Raw genomic sequence first — 22,071 nt, 5'->3', positions numbered from 1 at the left:
ACAACAACAAAATAAACAAGTGGGACTACATCAAACTAAAAATCTTCTGACAGCAAAGGAAATGATGAAAAAAATTAAAAGGCAATCCACAAAATGGGAGAAAATATTTGCAAACCATATGTCTGATAGGGAGTTAATATGCAAAATATATAAGGAACTTGTGCAACTCAACAGTAAAAAAATAAATAATCCAAAAATGGACAGAGGACCTGAATCCAAAGAAGATATACAAATGGCCAACAGGTACATAAAAAGATGCTCAACATCACTAATCATCAGGGAAATGTAAATCAAAACCACAATGAGATCTTACCTCATGCCTGTTACAATGGCTATCATCAAAAAGATGAGATAAATATTTGGTGAGAATATGGAGAAAAGGAAACCCTTGTGTACTATTGGTGGGAATGTAAATTGGTGCAGCACTATGGAAAACAGTATGGAGGTTCCTCAAAAATTAAAAATAGAACTATCATATGATCCAACATCCCACTTCTGGGTGTTTATGTTAATGAAATGAAGTCACTATCCAAAAGAAATATCCACACCCCTATATTCACTGCAGCATTATACAGAATTGCCAAGACATGGAAACAACCTAAGTGTCCATCAACAGATGAATGGATAAAGATAATGTTGTGTTTATACATGTGGTATATATATGTGTATATATACACATGTGGTATATTACGTATATACATGTATATACATGATGTGTACACACACACACACACACACACACACAGGAATATTATTCAGCCATAAAGAAGACAGACATTCTGCCATTTGCAACAACATGGATGGACCTTGAGGGCATTATGCTAAGTGAAATAAGTGAGACAGAGAAAGATAAATACTGCATGTTCTCACTTAAGTGTGGAATCTAGAAAAGCCCAATTTATAGAAACAGAGATTAGGATGGTGGTTGTCAGGATCTGGAGGGTGGAAGAAATGGGGAGATGCTGGTCAAAGGGTATAAACATCTCTTTGAGGTGAGAATTAAATGAGACAAATTTAGCACAGTATCTGGCACATAATACAGAATTATTAAACATTAGCTATTATTTATTAATAATTATTAAAATAATTAATTAATAATAAATTATAATAATATATAATATACATTATAATAGTATGCTAATAAATAATAATAAATTAATTTAATTAATTAATTAAAATAATATTTATTAATAATAGCTAATTAATAGCTTTTATAATATAATACTATAATATTATAATAATAGAATAGAATTAGCTAAATAAGACAAAAAAGTTCTGGGGATCTAATATACAGCATGGTAACTATAGTTAACAATACTGTATTGCACACTTGAAAGTTGCTAAGAGAGTAAATCTTAAATGTTCTGATCACACACAAAAAACTATGATTGATGTGTTAACTAACCTTATTGTGGTAATCACTTCACAATGTATATGTGTATTAAATCATTGCATTACACACCTTAAACTTACACAATGTTATATGACAATTATATCTCAATAAAGCTGGGAAAAAAATTCCTTAGACCCTTCCTTCTGAACCACCATGGCCACTGGAGTACAGTAAAATATAAAGAATGGCACAATCAAATCATCAAATCAGTGGGGGAAGCAGAAATTTAAGGTTTATCTGTAAGACTGAATATGACAGATCAGGACCTGGGGTGAAAGCAAAGAGAATCCAAAATTGATCATTTTATAGAGTTTGTTATACTAGTCTCTCTACTTCTGAGAGAGAGAATTTTCGTTAAGAAAAAGTTAAAAGACAGAAAGAATCTCAGATCAAGAACACAGATATGAAAATCAATTTGCCAACTAAATCTGGACAACTAAAGGGAGGCAGAATGACTGAAGGAGGCAGAAAATAGGATAAGCACGTCAGCTCTGGAGACAGACTCCTGGCTGTGAACCGTCCACCATTTACTCTAGCATTATATGATCTTAGAGGGCTTATTTAACCTCTGTGCCTCAGAGGTTTTCTTATCTGCAAAATGATGATAATAATATCCATCTCTTTGAGGTGAGAATTAAATGAGATAAATTCCGCACAGTATCTGGTACATAGTAAACCACTAGTAAACATTAGCTACTACTACTAATAATAGCTAATTAGGAGCTGGTTTTATAATAATTACATAATATAATATAACTAGCTAAATAATAGCTATTATTTATTAATAACAGTAAATTAATATTCTAGTCCAACAGATTAGAATACGATGAAACCAGGAAGGAAGAGTACAATAGAGAAGAGAGTGATCAAGAATCTAAAATGTATGTTTCATGCCCCATTTGTCCATCAATCTAGCCACTAATTTATTTGATCTTTATTATTTACTGTTTGGACACCTTGACACCTTCTTTCCCCGTCTGACCTTAGATCTCAGATTAACCCCACTGAACCTGATCCAGATACTTCCTCACCGGATCTAGACATAGAGTATCTGATCTATTTAAATTTAGCTAACATCTTAATGAAAGACACTGGGTGACTTGAGCATATTTCAGCTTTGCTAAAAGGCACCTGGGTGCAGATTGATCAATACGGAAGCCCTAGGGCCTCAAAGCTACAGTGGAGGGATGCTGATAGGGTTGGGTGAGAACACCTCAAATAATTATACCCCTTAGGGGCCAGGGAACATGTCTCTACTGTTCAGTTTCATTCCCAGAACTGAGCACAATGTCTGGCACTCAGTAGACACTCAATAAAAGTTAGATGAATAAATGAATGAATGAATGAAGTAACTGACAAACTAACTAACTAACTTGCACTGAGATCCTATGGTAAGGGAGTAGGAGTCTGGTTTCTCCAACATCTTCGTCCTGAATAGACTTGAAATTCCCACAAGTGTGACTTCACTGCAGAACAGTTCAACTAAAGTCCGTGGACCTTCAACGCCAGCTGAGCAGGTGGCTTACCTGGTTTGGATGTGCACCCAACAAACGGAGCTGCTCAAGCACCAGCAAGGCCTGACTGACATGGGTGGGAAGAACGTGTGGAGGAGCCATGGGCCTTCCACCATCACACTCTCCTTCCCAAGACCCTGCAGGAGCCATGCTAGTGGAGACCACTGCCGACTGCTGCCGGAGTGACCGGAGATACTCAACTTTTCAGCTTCTGTTCATCCTAATTTTCATGCTTCCGATTTCTTTGTCTCAATATCAGGAAGACAATCTCTATTCCATTTCAAACATCTGCTCTCCATAATGAACTTTTTTTAAAGCACCAAATTCCATTTACTTGATCTAAACCAATGATGTCCTAATATGCAATTTTTATTTTAATCCCCAACTTTTTAAAGTCCTAACTTAATTCCTATAATTTTATATTTTAAGGGTTCACTCTGAATATTCTTCCGATTTATTAGGGCTTTTTTCTTTTCTTTTTTTTTCTTTTTTTTGCTGTCATTTATTGTTTTGTTCTCAAACTGTTTCTTGGTCTGCAATGTTTTTGGTGCAAATATGTGCCAGGAACTGTAAGAAATTATATTCCACATTACTTTATTTTAGTCCACACTTCAACTCCACATGGTAGATGTTATTATTCCCACTTCACAGATAAGAAAAAGTGACCATAAAAATTAAGTAATTTGTCTAGGGACATATAATTAGCAAAGTCAGGAATCAGACCCACTCTGTTCTGAAAACACAGGTAGGTTCCTTTTTTTTATCTGGCATCACCAAAAACTAGAAATAGATTTGGAAGAACAAAAAGTCAATCCTTCATATGAGATAACAACTCACATATAGAAATACATTTAGAAAAAGAAATCAAAAGTACTCTTTTTGGTTTTCCGGGTCTTTCTCAAAGCAGGAACCGAGGCTCATAGGAAACAAAGAAAGGAGTTTTTGAAAGCTCTTCTCTCTCACCCAGCCAGGGCTGCTGATGACAAGACTCCTGTGCCAGAGTTCGGCTCTTCACTTCGCTCCGAGTGACAGCTTTTATTGGGACACAGTTGCTCTCTGGTTTATGTTCCTTTTTTTCCTAAGAGCTCTATGTCTCTCTTCATTTGTAATGGTTCATTTTTTCTCACTTGTGGCAGAGACAGAGAGAACTGGCTTTCAGAGAAATGGGAGAGCTGCAACATGGAATCTGCAGGCTGGAGGCAGGCGAGAGGGCAGCCAGGGCCAGCTCAGCAAGCTGCAGACAGGAAGTGTGTCTGAGGTTTTCTGGAGGTCCCTGGAGTGGAGCCAGGGACCTCCAGTCAGACATTTGTCTGTGTGTGTCCTAAATTATGATTTTGAAAGACTATCGTCAGTTCTATGACGATCTATAGAAAAGCAAACATTTGCCCTACTCCCCCTTTTCCCCAATTTTTTTATGATATATTTTTTATTTTATAAAGTCATGTAATCAATAACTGTGAACCATGATAACCAATAATGTTTATTGTACCACATCTTCAACTCTTAATTATTCGCAGCATAAATGATCTCCATATAATGACTATTTACAGCCAAAACTAGACTGAAAGTTTCTCAGCTCTAACCATCACGAGCTAAAAACCAAAGTGTCGGTCAATCTTTCTAGCTGATTGCTAGGAAATTGTATCGCTGAGACCATTTTTCACAAAGGACACAAATTTGGCCTCTCATAACAGGCAGATAAAAAACAGATGGATTTTTATCTATTCATTCAAAGTAGGGGGGAGGGGCCAAGTGATTTGTGGGTTTTGTGTATCTCTATTGGAGGACAATAAACTGATTGAGAGAGTTTTTTTAGGAAAAGAAAAGCAGACTCCAACTAAATCAGCAACCATCCCTTTGGATGCCAGCTGACCTCGATGGAGATTTAGCGCTAGATTTAAAAGGCTTTGTTTACAGACAATTAAAAACCACATAAATTTAAATTGTCAAAGAAGAAATGGTTTCCAAAGCATCTAACAGCCCAATGGCCTTCCTCCCCCCAGCTCGGTGCGGGGAAAGACCCAGAGGCAAACACAAAGCCACTAACCCAAATGCCTGTGGAGTGTTCCAGCAAGCCAGATCCTGCTGCTTCTGCTGTTTGCTACCGCTATTGAAAACCAAAATCTTACACAGCTTCAAATATAGGTTCTTTGACTGCTAATCAAACAGCAAGGAAGCACCAGACGACCATGGAGGAGGTGCTTCCCTGAAAGGACTCCACAAAGTATGGAATTACTACAATTAGGCCTTTAGGCAATCAATGTGTTTGACCCTTTTGTGTGCACTCTGTTTTTCCCACCGAAGGAATCAGATTTAAAGATTAAAAAGTGATACCAACACAAATGATCGCAGAGTTTAAAGCCTGAAATATTCCAAATTTTTCTTATCTGCGTATTTTACTTCTTTCCATCAGCCATTGGACAAATGGACATAAGCTTCAGAAAAGAGCAGCTCCAGAGGAAAAAAAAAATAACTCTTGCATGTTTGCATCAATATTTGGTGCTGATGTTGATGAATAAGTAATGATGTGTAGGTGTTGATAACATTTATACACATCTCCGATTGGTTCTGACACAGGTGCTCCATGGAGGATGAGGTTTACAAGCCGAAAATGGTCAGGGGAAAGCCATGTTTTCGGGCTGTCCCTCACAGATGCAGGGCTTTGCACCTGTGTTTGAAGTTGCTCTTTCATTTCGTCTCTCTGCAGAAAAGCCAGGCTTGATGTTCAAACTGGGAGCACCTGCATTTGGGGCCAACTTGGACTATTTCTGTGGCCTGAATGTGGTCTCTTGGATTCATTAAACTTAACAGGAAAACTTTGTTTCCTCAGAGTTTTGAAATTTAGATTAAAATTATGAATACACATATTAATCTCACTACAGGACCAAGCATATGCACATTGTTGTAAAGCTTGCTTGTGTTATTCAAGGACTTGGGTGATAAAAGACAAATGCTGTTAAAAATTGGATGAGGTCTGAAACCCTGCTAATTGGTTGAAATCTTTGTTTAAAATACATGGCAATTTTCTTATGTTAGTGATGCAACATTTAGGCACCAGGGTCAACTACTAACTTAATACAATCTTATTCTATTCTAATTTAAAAGCAGAAATTGAATAGCATCTCCAGCTAAATTAAAGTTTGCAAGATTTTTTTTCTCTAATAAACTGACAACAATATTGATAGATTTTTCACTCTGTGCTTAATTGGGTTAAGAACATTAAAAATTCTCCAGTTTAAAATAATAAGCCGTTTGCAACCGTAACTAATCTTTCATTCCCTAAGGTTTGGCCAGTGACAACTGGAGACAAATCAAGAAGAATTTATCACTCAGAATCATGGCCATAAGTCTCATTAAAAAAATTGCAGGGAGAACAATTAACTGGCATGTTCAAATTCTTTGGACCTGGCATTGGGAAATCTAAAGGCTAAAAGTATGCATTATGTAAATCTATTGGTTGCTTTAATTTTTTAGTCCAGTTTATACAAAATAAATTATATTTTCATCTGAACTCTTTTAATTTTTATTAAAGAATAAATGCAGGAAGAAATGATACATTTAGCTATCTTCAAAGAAATAAAATGCAACTGTCTGACCAAAATTCTATTGATAAATTATGCTGGTAACAGCATTCTGAAGAAACAGATTCATTATTTAGAATTCAGATTCAAGGGCAGAAGGTGTCAATCAAGTGATAATGTGATAAATAAATATTGTAGAGTTACTATAATAAAGAGGTTATGCACAAAAAATGTTATATTAGCAATGATTTTTGACAAATAATAACTGACTGCAAAAAATTTTCAGAATTAACACTTGTTTTTTTTTTTTTATCAATTAGCTCAGCCTTTGATTTGTATTCTCCACCCTCTGGCATCAAAGAGATGCCTTTTCTTTTCCTTAAACAAAGGATTATTCTTCCTCAAAAGGGATTTGTCTAGTTCTTTTATTGTTTTATGTCACACAAGGGAAAAATGCTTTTGAGGCATCACTACTGAATTTAGCAGGGACGAGAGTTTACTGCTATATAATCATTAGTCAATGCAGTAGCTGAAACCTTAAACAAAAGAAAACAAACTACAAACAGGCAAGCATCCCCTAAAGGCACATCACAACACCAGAGAGGGGCGGCTCGGATTTCAAACAAGGTTGCCCAAGCATGTGCTAAATATTGCTGCTCTTGACTTTAAACTGCACACCAAGGAATACAGTTTCACCTCCTATTCTGAAACAATACTGAGAAGCAAGGGGAAAAGAATAGAAAGGGTTTAGCTAAGGCACTTTACTCTGACTTTGTGGCAACTTTGTGAAAATTATATTTCACACCTAGCAAAAATCTCAGTATAAAGGGTCCTATCATAAAGCTATTAGAAAGCGATGCTTAAATTGCCAGCATCTTTCTATCTTGAGCCAGGCTTTGTTACTTCATACCAACTACCATCGTACACAGTTACAGGTTTATAATACAGCCGGATGCTGCTAGAAATCTTGGGAAAACACTTCAGCAAGGCTGCTTGCTTTCCAACAAACTGACAATTTCATATGAGGTTCTCAACGATAGGCATCAATATTAAAACTTGTCTATTGTAAGTTCCTAAAGCAGGCTAATGAGGAAATACTGCTTTGTGAAAACAAATACATGTAAAAAAGTATGAGCAAGAAAGAGTACAAAGGAAGTAGTGATGCCATTTTTAAAGGCAGGCAAAATGCATATGAAATACATTTCACAGAAAGGAACCCATGTGTTGGGAGAAAGAGTGCACACAACTACAGAAATACTTTTTATAACAATTTTTTTCATCTAAAATATTTCTTTAAATTATTGATTCTGCTCTCTGGGTTGTGCGTGTGTGTTTTCTTTTAATTATAACAGTCATTTTTGTAGTTTTGTTGTTATTCAAACTTGCTGATTAAAATAGAGCTAAAGTTAATTTCATAATATAAAAGCCAAGCTACATTGGTTTCTAGTCAGTTTTTAACAAGATCGTCAGGGCAGGGTGTATTAATCCACAGCAATATGTGTTTTTGCTATACATTCCCAAGCCTTACACACACTTTCTCACTCTGCCACACCCCCAAAATAATTTACTTTTCAAAAATAGTTTTCAAATTGGGGCTGGCCTGGTGGCATAGCGGGTAAGTTCGAATGCTCTACTTCGGTGGCCCAGGGTTTGCTAGTTTGGATCCTGGGCACAGATCTATGCACCGCTTATCAAGCCATGCTGTGGCAGGCGTCCCACATATAAAACAGAGGAAGATGGGTGCAGATGTTAACTCAGGGCCAATTTTTCTCAAAAAAAAAAAGTTTTCAAATAATTACAGGTCAATCAGGTATTTTGCAGCCAATACAACAATAAATAAAATTCTAAATTACATTGACTTCTTGGTTTTTGGTGTAATGTAACAAGAATTCAACAGGCCAGAGAATAGAAGGAATTTAATACTGTTTAAGTACACTCTCAAAATTCCCAATCTAAAATTCTTGACAAGATAAAATATCACTGAAGATAGCACTGATTATTGTGAAAACTCACAGATTTGGTTTCCACAGTAATATATCTTGTCTGGGCTTGAGGTTTTCTTCCTATTTCAATTTATATAAAAATACATTGTGTATCTTGGAACACCACAAAAGGCTTATTTCCTTCTAGTCATGTCATGTTTCCTTACATTTGGTTGGAAATATTACATGAAGTTGTCCGACTGGGAGCTGGATTAAACAAATTGAGATGTGAAAAGTGACTTACTTAATTTATACTTTTTTCTCCCAAATTAATTAATGAAAGCACTGCCTATTTCAGGTTTTATCAAGATCTGTGTAAGCTCCATTAGACAGATATTCCTTGAGCGGAGGGGCTCAGATTCTCATGTCCTCCGCAAACCGAGCCCCCTCTCTTCCCGCCCCCTACCCCTTGCCTGGCTCAATGAAGTTTATTAAATGAATGAATGAATCAATCAGAGAATTAACAAATGTCTTGCCCATGGAAGGATGGAAATCAAGAAACAGATAAAATACTTGAAACTTCAAAAGACTCAGATTGTGGGAGAAGGGTTAAAAAGCCTATCTCATATTTTCCTGAAATAAATCAATAAATAATAGAGATTTTCACATTCTTGAAAGAGTTCTGGTATAAAATTATCTAGTAAAATTTATTTTTAATTGAATCCCATGTTATTTAACAAGTCTAGATATCTGAAATATAGTAATGATTATATACTATCGAACTAGCAAATGAAAACAATTATCAAAATCATTGCTTGCCAAATTTGTTTGGTTTTTCTTAGAGATCTGAGTGTTGACATTGTGTCTAGAAAGACACAAAAAGTTAGTGGATAACTGATCAAATGCCAGCTACTTACCTGCACCAGATAAATATTTCAATCACCTTCGTGTCCCAAATTACCCTTTCAACCCACAGCAAGGATTTTTGCGTAAATGATTTGGATTGCCAAAACTCTGTTTTATCTATGTATACCATGGTGACAAAAAATTCTTTATGTATCCACAGAAGAGTTTCCATCCATTTTATTCTATCTAGGCAAAAGTTACTCTTCATCACCAAATTCAAATAGAACTTTTACAGATAAAATTTGAAATCATCTTTTTGGTCAGAAGTACTTTCTTGTGTATGCCAAATGTCTCAGTTTTCAAAGTGTCCTTAAAAGACCATAAAAGCATTATTACAATGCTTGCAAATCTGGCTCTTTTTTTTTTAAATAAGTTAATGATGTGGGATGAGAGATATTTCATCTTTTATACAGTTATTTGACAGTGATGAATTTAATTCATTCTATCACATTGAATGATACATTTATATTCAGTATGTAGTTTAAAATTTCATAAATGATTAAAGTCCCTGTCGTTTTAATTATAATATGCAGAGAGCAGCCAGAACTTATTTGCAACGAATAATGTACAAGTCAATAAATTTGGTGAGTACTCCTGACAACATATAAATAATGACTTTAGAAGTATAACTACCTATAGCGGAAAACTAAATAACAAAGGTCCGTGTCTGGGTTTTTATAAACTAGCTGATATGGGCTTTCTATAGAAGCTCTTTGGGGTTATAATTTGCTTTATTACATTGAAAATACAGTGGTGCAATAACATTACATTAGTAGTGAACCAATTTCAACCTAGAGTCCAGCTGGAAATAAGTCAACCCTGATCATATACCTGCCCCTGGACCTTGGCCACTGAAAACAGCTTTGGGCACGCAGAGCTTCCCTACAATCCTTTAAAGAGGAAGTCATCACCAAGGGAGTCCAATCTCCCCACCCACTGGGATGGCCCAACACTGAGGAGGACCACGTTGCTCCCTCTTACCACTACCCACCCCAGGTTGTACACTGCCATTTACAGGTGGAGTCATTTCCATAAAGAGCTGACTTTAATCCATTTATTCGTTCATTTAGCAAGTATTTACTGGGCATCAACTATGTGGCAGGTGCTACTCTACCCTCTGAAGTTATAGTAATGAACAAGACAGTTAAGGTCTGGCCAGAACCAGATCAGCCTGTATGGGGAAAAGAATGAAAGAAATTAGATGATCAGAATTTTATGGGAGCTATGGGGTTATATAGAATTATGAGTTATGACCCAGTCCCTCTTGAACACTACATTCCATTTATTTCAAGGCATTCCTCTCTACCTCAGAATTCCATTTCAACACAAGAAATTAAAGCTATATTGACAAAGCAGACAGCCCTTGCTTGAATCCTTGTTTAGGTTCAGGGATAATTGAGATAAGCTAATTACTGTATGCCACTTAGTGATTCCGATGGGCAGAATGCCATCCCTCCTCTGAGGGGTATCTGAAACTATCCCCTGCAAAAGGTCCATTGGAGAAGCAGCCATTCATGTTATCCCCACAGTCTTAGCACGGTGAAGGTTGATCACGGTCAAAAGATCTAGCTCAACTTTCTCACTAAGATTTATGAGCCTAGTATCATACAAACAGACCAGAAGTGAAGTTTAAGGCTGTTCCTGACATAAAGCATGTCATGACAAGCACAGTCATCATTCAAGGTCTGTGCTAAGAACGGATGACAGAAAAGAAGCTAAAATGCTAATATCATATCACCTTCATTTAGTTTCTAAAGAAGAAAAGAAAGAAGGAAGGAGTAAAAGGGAAAAAAGGAATAAGAAGGAGGGAAGAAAAGAAGGGGAGAAGGGAGGGAGGGAGTAGTAAGGAAGAAGGAAAGAAACTGACCTGCAACATGTGAATTTTACACACACAAAGGAACTGTTAACATCTCAGAGCGCAGAGGAACATAAAAAGAGAAAAAAGTTCTTTCTGTGATGTTCTAAGTAAGGAAGCCTACACCCATTTTCATCAGTTCAATTTTCTTCGTCTCTTCTGCTATCCTACAATTCCTCACTCCAACACTTCCACTCCCAATACCACCACTGAAATATAGAAAAAATCCTTGTGCCTATTTAGAAGTGAAATACAAAAATTAAACTCTTAGCCTATTATCAAAACAGAGGAGTAAACCATCATCCCTAAGCCGGGTATCTGGTAGAAACAATGACAGACCTTTAACTAGAGTGCTGCTGTGGGGTGACAGCCTACCGAACTGCCACCTAGAATCTCTTAGGGTTAATAAGCCACCTGTCTTGAAAGTAACAGAGATATTGGTCTTTGAAGCCTATCCCAATACTTAAACTCTTGATGAAGTTCTAACTGTGCCAAAGGAACTTACTAACAAAGCCACTGAGTCAATTTAACCTAGGGAAACTGGACCCAGTAGACTAGGCTATCAGAGTTTTGTGTTGAGATAATTACTGCACTAAAGAGAGCATATGGGCTGTCAGAGCTGGCACATGGCCTGCACCAGCTGTTACCTGGGCGCTTTGGAAAACCTACTGAACAGCATTTTGGACACAGCACAGCTCTGTGTAAGTTTTCCAAGGCTTCTACTGGGAGTCCTTCATAATAAATTTATTTCCTGTATAAGGGAGGATTGCACCCAGTAACGTAACTGGAACAAGCATGTTAAATTTTTCTGGCAGAATATCACTGGCTAAAAGGGAAAAACAATCTGGGGCATAAACAGGCATAAAGCCTGCAAAGCCAGGAATAAGCAAAACATTAACTTGAATAGGTCCCCTGTCATAAAAAAAAATTAAAAAGTTAACTTTAACACATTGAGAATTTCCTTGAAAACAATTGACGCATAAGATAATGTATTTAAAACATCTATCACAGTGTCTGGCACACAATAAATGATAGCCGCTATTTTTATTATTATATTATTAATTCTCCCTAGTAGACATATTCAGGATTCCTGAACTGCCACAAAGTAGACCATTCTTCTAGCATTTCTGCTAGAACTATTTTACCTTAAGAAAACGTTTTTCCAAGAAGGGATATCAAAGTGTCAGCCAATGAATGCCTCTTACAGACAACAACTTTCATTTATATGTAGCACATTTTCTTCTAAACAATGCCAAAGCTTGACAACTATAGTAGCCATGACTGACACTATTGAAATTCAGCTACCTCGGAATGTACCAGACAGCCACAAACCACAGGTAATGAAAAATCTGAAGATAAACCCAAGGAAAACAAAGGGGTGGAATAAGGTTTTTCACATTAGAGTTATCATACAAAAAGATGAATTTCCGTAAAAGTAATCCCAAAAATAAGACATTAATCACTGAGCTTTAATTCCAGTAATAATGTTATCACACTTCTAACTTAGATTAAACTTTCTTATTCAAAAATGATTTTTTTTTCCTTCCAGAATGTTAGGAAGACTAACTTTGGGCAACAACGGGCTCTCATTACTGAAAGGTCCCTAAAATATTGATTCAATGTTAGTATTCAGCAGAGAGTAAGCCTGTATTTTTATTTTTAAATTCAAACTTTGCAATCTCTTTGAAAACAGAAATAGAATGTACATGACAGTCACAGCTTTTCTCCACCTGTTTGGGAAGGAAAGTCAGCTTCACCTCAAGGAAATAATTTCAAGCCAAGTTTACTTACAAAATAGGTCTTGTTCAAGGTTTTCTTTTGAATCAGACACCACAATTAGTCTCGATTTAGTGAATTTACTTTTAGAAAATACACAGCAGTTAAAGACAAGCTATATGGAGGCATTGAATCCAGCCTCTTTTGTCGTATTTCCAGAGGGACAGCAGATTTGGGTTCCCAGATAAAGAAAGGCACATTTCAGTGGAATGGGTGCATGTCCAAGTTGGAAAAATTCGGTCATTAGATTTAAATTTTTAAAATGTATGCCTTAAAAACATTCAGGACATTTAGAAAATCTACCGCATTACATCACAGTAAGTGCATCACCGCATTATATTTTGCAAGCTTTAGCAAATAAAAAAATCCCCCAGAAGAATCTTAATTCTTATCTATGGAAAACATTAAACTGCTAAGCGCTAACAACTGGAATTAGTCCTTAAATCTCTAATGAGAATAATAAAACATGAGTGCAGTTTGTGCTGTAACTTGATAAGGCCTGAATTTACTTGCTGTTAGGAAAAGTCACTGATCCAGCAGTATGGCTTTTTACTCCCTGAGGTACAGGAAACAGTATCTGTCCTCTAGGAACCTCCTCTGCGGTAAGCACTTCTTATCTGTGCTATCAGAGGACGAAGATAGCAGGGTAATATCTAGTAACAGCAGCTTTATGAGATGATCCATTACTGATTTAAATCAATTTCAAGCAGGTAGTTCTTCTTAACCCATTCAGAGCAGACCTAAGCCCCGCCACAGAGGACCCTCAAAATCTCTCCAGATACTGCCTTGTCTTCAAACTCCCAGGGAAGGCACGAACTGCGAAACACCATTTTTTGTCCTCTAAACCAAGCATCTTTTTAAAATCTTGCCACTATGAAAGACTGTAGAATTGAGGCTCCTGACCAAAACTTGAAATCCAATTTTTGTTGTAATGATCAATTCTGTGTTCGCTCGGTAGATATACATAGCAGGAGCTTAATGAGCCTATTAGCAATTTGCTAAGACCCAACAACTTGCTGTGAGGAATGTGAAGATGAAATAACTCCCTCTTTCTACACTTGGGGAATTTTGTTAAAGACATATTTGCTGGGAAGCAAGTCCCACTGTTTATAGGCACAGATCAGCACAAATGCAAACAGAAGAATGTTTAAGAGCAAATTAAGACTTGCATTTCAGGAATTAAGCTAGCAGGGACATCGGAGGGGCATACAATATTAGAGTTTCATATGTTCTAAATGAAAAGTGTTCTTACGTATCTTAGCACTTGGATAAATAAATGCTAAAGATAGATTTCAGGCTTACTTGTAGAGTCAAATGAATACTTATATATTTTTTCACACACACGTAGAGATAAAATCATAGATTTCAGTGTGTGAGAGGGCTTTAAACGTGATCAACTTACCCCACTAATTTCACAGAGAGAAAACAGGCTTTGAGAAATTCAATAACTTATCCAAGGTCACAACTAGCTATCGGCAGAATTGAAATCTTCTGGTACCTGCTAATGCTTTTTCTAGCATACCTTGCTGCCTTTAAACAGAAGTCTTTGTGAATCCATGTAACTCCACATACATATGAGATTGTAGCACTTTCTGGATTTCAGAACTAATTCAAACTACGAACAAAAACAGTAGTCATGTATTAAATATTTAAGATTAGTTATGTTGACTTTTGGTTGATGTTTTATTTCCATATCAATTAGACTGGAATACATTCACCTTTTCACTCAGTATCAGGAGTGTAAAGTGTCAAAGTCAGATACGTACAGAAAAACAAAATCTGGTACCAGCCATGCACAGTTTTGGACACCATCGCTATTCTCCCCCACATAACACTGTCTTCAAATTGGGATAAATATTCCAACTTCTCCACTGTTATTTACTCTTTAGTTTTCAAACTCTGTGAACTCAGTAAAGTTAATGATGACACAGTAAACTGTCATTTCATTTTATTGCAATAGAAATTAATGAAAACGTAAATCACAATGCTTTTGACAGTTACTTTGTAAAACAGAAGCATGCTTTTTGGTTTTCTGAGATCAGCTTTTAAATACCTTTCACTAATACAACTTTTTTAAAGTTTATCAATGGTTCTATTAATTGGCTGCATCTGGCCCACTATGGCACTAATAATTGAGTTTTAAAAATTTTGCTGTTTAGAAATGTATTGATACTTAGACACCAACAAACTAAAAAGAAAAAAGCTCTTTACCAACTTTTCTGCTCTGCATTTCCTTCTCCTCCACCTCAGCCTCTGCTATTTGTGTCTCTTTCAGCTTCCAAACTCTTTCACCTGATCATGTCCAATTGCTGAAGTGCAGGCGACCACCTAGAGAATCACAATAATGGGCTTCCCCTTGAGAGAGCCACATGGGACTTCAGTTCATTCCTTTCATGTGGAAACAGCATGCAGGATATTTTATGATTCATTTTTCCCTTTTTGATAAGATATGAAAGAAATATCAAAAGAAATTCAGAGAGATTTCCATTTTCTCAGAATGAGATGAAGCACAAGGAGCTTCTACTTAAGAAACATGCTTTTTCTCCCTGGCATTCTGGGTTCATAAAATGAGAAAATTATTTTTAGTGCTATTTTTGTTTGATGTCTAAAAACACGAATCAGTGTCTTTTCACATTTTTAACCTTTCAAATTAAATCGCTTATCTTGATTAATTTAGTTAAATAAGAACTAAGCAGAACAATGCCTAACAACTGTAATTTTAGTAAGCACCAATTTGCTTATCAAATTAATAAAACTCAAAAATGCAGCAGGAAACATACAAGGACTAAAATCTTTAATGCGTCCCCAAATTAAAAGATACTATGTTCATGAGCCATACAACACGCCAGCAACATACTGTTAATATCTTGGATATTTAGTTAATATGAAAACAAACCTTTTTTATGTAGCATACATAATTATCTAAATATTGTATCTAGAGGCTGAAGGCTTACAGAAACAGTCAAACAGCCTTCTTCCTTTGTGTTATTTAATCGCATTTTGTAACAAATCTTCAAATGTCAAGGTTGTTCCTAAGATTTAAGAGATGAGCATTTTTATATTTTGTGTGCTATAATCAAATCACTTTGTCACTTATCACTTCAACATGCTTTGGTTTTTCAATGATTTTATGCATTCAGATTCCTGGATGTTTTAGCAATCTTATCAAACCATCACTTTAAAGAAATCTAGGATCAATGGATTTAGTACCACATACACCATACTTATTCAATAGCCTAAAGCTACAGTTCTTCTTTCCTGTCTTATCTTCGTGATACTTAATTCTCTCATACAAGAATAGGAACCCTGTATTAATATATTTAAACCAAAATAACATCTAACTGTGTGATCTTTGTAATCACTCTGTATGTGACTGTGAAACGCATGCTGACAGCGCTTTACCTGCTTTACCAATGACCTTGTTTATAAATGACCTATTATCAAATTTCAGGAAAGTTTGCTGTCAAACCACCCTTGGTCAATTTGAAAAAAAAAAAAAAGATCACTTCAGTCAGGTGCCATTAGGAAAATTTCAAGACATTTTACAACAGAAATTAATTCAGTATTCCTCTGCATTGGACATTACAATCTCATAAAATCAGAAGGCCTTTAAAAAAGAGAACACTTGGGAAATTTTAAATAAATCTAAATATGTAATTACACTTTGGTTGTCCTTCTCAATTCAGCTATAGTGGCGAGCCTGAGAGGGAAGGAATTCCAGAGCAATTAGGATATCTGTACACCAAATATAAATTTTAATGGATTTACTTTGTGCTTATTATTTTGTTGTTATGCTGCTCTTAAACTTGATTTGAATAAAAAATGTATTTCCCTCTTAGTTTTGAATCATATCCCCCATGCTAAACAAGTATTATTTGTACGTTCACACAGAAAGGAAGATAAGTAATAATACGGTGCAGGCTCCAAGTAAAATCTAGCCCAGTACAGACAGCGTAATAATGATGTCATTAAGACTCCTAGCTGAATGGGATTCAGACAGAACTGTTGTATAGCTGCAGACATAAATCTGAAAGAACTTTTTGGCTACATTCTCAGACTTACCTTGAGAGATATTTAGGAGCTCCAGCAAAATGAGTTGAGAGAAATGCACTCAAAAGAAGAAGGTATGCAGACTGCAGACAGAGATGTAGGCCCTATAGGTGCAGCCTTCTGAGATACAGGAGGAAACAGTTTGTTAAATGGATAAAGACAGAGAAACAATCTGAAGAAGAAGAAAACAGAAAACAAATAAACCTTAATTCTAGCACAAATAAATGAGAGAAAGGCAATTGTGGGGCTGCTCAAAGCCTTTTTGCCTAGCTGAATGAAAGCAATCCCTAAGACTGAATGGGTAATGAGATCCTGGCTCCTGAGATTTTAGCTTTCTTAATCATGTTCATAATTAATTCAAGAACATTGATAATTTCATTACATTCTTTTTGTCTTATCAATAAATGATGTGCCTGCACTTTTGGTCCTGTGTACAGGGAGAGGAGAGATGCTTTGGGTAATATTGCACTAGGAATAGTGGATATATATGATCCAAAAAGGTGAAGTGGTAATTATTATCCTTGACCCGCCTTCTATTATCAGAACACGATGACAAGCAGCTACAAATAATTAATAAGCTTTTTATGCAGAAATGCAAAGCCTTTGAGGAAAAATATGCTGCAAGTAGAATTCCTTACCAAATATTATGTACATAGCATAACATGCCTCTACAGAGAAACGGTTTGAAATGAAACTCGCTAAAATGCCTACATCACAAATACAAGAAGAAAATCAATAACTTGTTTTTAAAATATCATTTAAAAAACTTTTATTCATCTTAATGTTTTATTAAAAAATTCTGTGTCCTTCCAATTGTCTTCCTAAAGTCCTTTCCAGGATCAACCTACAAAGACGTTAAGCTGAACTACCCACTCAGTAAAACCTCCTTTTTTAAACCAAGACGGAAAGCTCTGTCATTATCTGTCAGTCATCATCAAAGCGGCCCTTTTCTTTTACGGTTTTCTATTCACCCCCATGTAAATTTTCACAAAGCCATCACTCATTAGTTTCAGAATCCGCGTTCAAGGGTTTGAAGGGAATATTTAATGCCACTTAATAGCATGAAACAGAAAGACATCCTCGTCTCCCAAAGCGTTTAGATAATTAACACCAAATTAAAAACCGGTCAGTTAGGAGGAGCTGCAAATATTAGAATTCTCCTAATTGGTAACAAGAATAACACTTCAGTTTTAAATAAAAAGTGTGTTGCAAATAATGCATGCTCAAGTGAACACAAAGTGATACATGGACTAGCATTTTTTTTAAGTAGACCAATATGGTAGGATAAAATTTCAGCAGTGGAAACCATCCAATAAAAATGTCTCTGAACTAATTATACTATTAAAGATAAAAACAATTCATAGGATGCTAAAAAGTATGCATGTTGGCACTTTGATCTGATTACTAAACAAAATTGTCTTTGAGAAGACACTGCAGAATCACTTAGTAAAGCAAGCTGTTGCCCGTGACATTGATATATGGGACAGAGATGATGTATATACTGGGTGGCTTTATCAGTAAATCACTGACTGTATTTACTTCCCCAAGGAAAAAGACCTCTCCCTGAAAGAGAACTCTTTGTTAGAACCACCAGTAGGGGATTAATATTGGCAAAACATTCAATTTGGATATAGTCCTGCAGAAGATTCATAAAACGGTAATTTAATAAGTTAACAGACAAACATTTAGCACATTGGCAGCATACGATTGCCTAGAGAACATTAAGTGTCTTTATTAATTTCATCAAATTATTTCTCTGCAAAGTCAATTATATAGGTTCTAGCCATGAGCAACTTATTTCTCAAGTGAAGACAACAAATTTGAGAAATTCTAAGTCCCTAAAAATAACTTTCAATAACATGCAAAAATACCAGCACCATATAGACCTATTGCTACTTAACAGACTATTAGATGACAGTTAAATTTAAGCTTAGATGTCAATTTCCATATGTTCCACATATTTATACACATTTCAGCTCTGCTTTTAAAGTTCCAGATAGGAGGCAGACATTGCAAATCAAATATGCCAGTCAATCTTCCAAGTTAATGCAGATCTTACCAAATTTCAGGAACAGAAGCTGGAATTGTGCTTCCTGTGCAGTTTCATAAGAGCAGTAAAATTAGAAAGACAAAATAAATATATACAATGGTATGTAGCTTGCACTAACATGTTTCAGATCCTATCACTTTTGTATATTTATTGCCAGCCTAGAGAAACATCAAAGCATGGTTCTTGACACATCTCTCAAATTCTCCCCTGATATGCAATCAATCATCAAGTTGTAATGCCTCAACCTCCCAAATGTCTGCAACCTGTCCACTCTTCTCCATTCCCAAAGCCAGCATCTCACTTAAGCTATTAGCCCCTGTTGCTTGAGTTTTATTTTTCAATGCTCTCCTAGCTGCCTCTAGGCTCACTCTCTCTTTTTCGCTCTCACACTACCACTCATCATCTTTTCAAAGTGCAAATCCGATCATGTCATTCCTCTGCTTCAACCTTCATTGGCTCCCCATTTCCCTCCTGTAAGATTCATTACCAGGCCTTTTGATCTCACTCCTCTTTGCCTCTCTTAGCTCTATCTTTTACCACACTGTTTCCCCAGTCACATGAATTACTTTCTATTCCCCAGATTGCTCTTTTCACTCAGCCTTTGGAACATGCAGCACTGTTACCATATTCAGTGATCAATGGCCAATTATTTTTTAACTGGATTTTATAAGACCTTTGAGGATTTTTTCAGTTGCTCTTTGCAATTTCTCAAAGTTCACATTAAAATCGAGTCTTTATCAGTGTAATTGGTGGTTCTACTTTAGTTAATTCTTGTTGCAGTCTATCAGTGGACTTTAGTGCCCTTCGGCCTCCCTGACCATCATACTAGCCACTCATCTTGTTATCATGGTCTGTAGCCTCTGCTGTTTGCTTCCCCACAGAACTGAAGAGTGTCAAGTATAAGCAGAAAGTTTCATCTATGTTTAAATTTGATTAAATATAGTATATTTTTGAAATATCAGGGTATTGGTTCACTTCATCTCATTAGAGTGATGTTCTTGATCTTTACTACAATTGCGCTATCAGCCTCAGATACATTTTCACATTCTTCTCTTTTGCGTCTGTGTTTGGGTCTGCAAGGGAAGGTGAAGGTTGCTGGGACTGAGAAAACCGGTAAAATGGCTTGACTATATATCATATAAGTATGTCAAATATTAGTGCATTTTGACTGCATTTTTTTAATTTTCTCTCTTGCTTCCTGAAAATCAAAAAAAAAAAAAAGTTTAATATTGGGAAAAATATGTAGTCCTAGCTTCTTACATATTAGACATTTTGTGTAACCTCAGTATTGTGGCAATCAGGAGGAACCAAATATAAAGACACAAAAAGGAGCATGGAATATAATGGCTGCTTAAAAAATCTTTGTTGAAATAATAAATAAAAATAAATTGAGCCTATAAAACTCAATTTCTAAGACAGCACTCTACATTTCCACCCAAATTCTTTGTAAGAAACATTCAAATTTATTGATTTGGTGTTAACTAAGGCATGGGAATGTGTGATATATTTTGCAAAGATTTTCATCGATAGAACATTTTTTGAAAGTTTTGACTTTCAAAGAGTTCTTGAAATTCCCTTAACAGTAAGAACTCACTTCCTGGTGATACCAAACAAATATAGTGTAATTGCAAAATGCACAGTGTCTCACCAGAATAAAAAGAGAAAGGGCAGAAGGCAAAGGCACGGACATTTATAAGCGGTTAAGAAAGCCACACTAGATTAACAGAGGGATGAAGTTATCAGAAACCTGGGTGTGAAAATAGCCAGGGGGCGCTAAAGGGCTGGGGCCATGTGATCTACATGGGACAAGTTGCTGGGCCCTTTGACAAAAACAGGTTAGCTAATTTCACTCTAGTATCTTAGTGTATTACTTGATATTAGAAGAAATTTCAAAGCTAAAATTTTATTTTAGGGCATTACCACAGAGAATAATCTAAAAGAAAGTGACAATATTTATGTTACTAATTAGCCATAAGGAGAAAAGGATGTATATTTTTACTCTTTTTCTCTCCCTTCTTCTATTTCAGAAAGTCACTTTCTTGTTTTACTCTGCATTTGAGAGTCCTCTCCTTTGTCTAGTTGGAGATTCAAAGGCCCAAATAAGAGTTGAAACAAATTTCTCCAAATACAAACAACAAAAAGAAGAGATGGCTTTTCCACAACAATTTTCCCTGTATAAGAGATAGTACTCAAACTTACAAGTTTAAAATCTTTTAGAACTTGAAAAGCCCTGTTAACTAAATAGAACCACACAGGTTAGCAAATATTCTACAGGAATGAATTTTTTTCAGAAGCATATTGAAATGTTTTACTTTAATCTTTTTCTTTTTTGATGGACATTTTTAGAAGCTCTTTCTTAAACAGTTCTAAACTCTCCCTTAACCTGAAATGATATATATTAAATATTTAGCTTTTTCTTGATGATACAGAGCCAGATTTCTGCTAGTTCAGCACTGTTGCTCTGTAAAACCACGATCTTGGAGACATGTACATTGTACCAGCTCCATGTTCTAGATAAACTGAGACAGAGGGATGCTGAGTTGCCCTGGGTCACAATGCTTGTAAACGATGAAAGTAGCATTTTCCCTTTTCCCTTTTTGACCCCTAATGTAATGTAGGCAATCTAAATGACAAAATGAAACTGAAATACCAATTATGAGTGACTTAACTTTACCTTTGCCCTACTGTCTATGTGGTCTTCCCTTTCCATATGGTCTTCTTCATTTGGAAACAAGAGGTATCAAGATCTCAGTAACAGTGAATTTCTTTCCCAAAAATTTTCCCAGAAATCCCAGAATTTCAAGGAGCAAAGATGCAATCCACCTTGTTTGGAGTATAAAGAAGGGAGGTGTTATTGAAGTCACCTCTAGGAGAGAGTAAGCAAGTTGAAAATATGGGAGCTTCACAGTGGGGCTGGGGCTCCATTGGGACAGGGAGAGCACAGCTCCAGGGTAATAAGGCAGGCCCCTATGGAGGTGAGGGTAAGGAAGGCAATGTGGTTGGCAAGTTCCCAGGGCATATCTGGAAATTCTGGAAGTTTTTTTGGTTGTCTCAACAAGAGAAAGGTGCCACACTCATCTAGTT

At 36.1% G+C, this 22,071-nt stretch overlaps 1 long non-coding RNA gene across 9 annotated transcripts in view; it reads right to left on the bottom strand.

Annotated features, from left to right (window-relative positions):
- Positions 1–17,249, bottom strand: part of LOC138918543 (uncharacterized) — a 226,824-nt gene extending 209,575 nt beyond the window's left edge. For 5 of the 9 annotated variants that reach the window (XR_011428022.1, XR_011428021.1, XR_011428026.1 and 2 more), the window contains exon 1: positions 16,950–17,248. This is a non-coding gene — a long non-coding RNA (uncharacterized lncRNA). Of the gene's footprint in view, positions 1–16,949 lie in introns of all 9 variants that reach the window. The other 4 variants (XR_011428028.1, XR_011428023.1, XR_011428024.1 and 1 more) reach the window with 1 other exon arrangement.
- Between the last annotated feature and the right edge of the window lie 4,822 nt (positions 17,250–22,071).

The sequence above is a fragment of the Equus caballus genome, chromosome 17 (assembly GCF_041296265.1).
Source record: "Equus caballus isolate H_3958 breed thoroughbred chromosome 17, TB-T2T, whole genome shotgun sequence".
NCBI classification, from domain to species: domain Eukaryota; kingdom Metazoa; phylum Chordata; class Mammalia; order Perissodactyla; family Equidae; genus Equus; species Equus caballus.
Note: the sequence above shows the minus strand (reverse complement) of the source record. Positions and strands in the feature narration are given on the sequence as shown.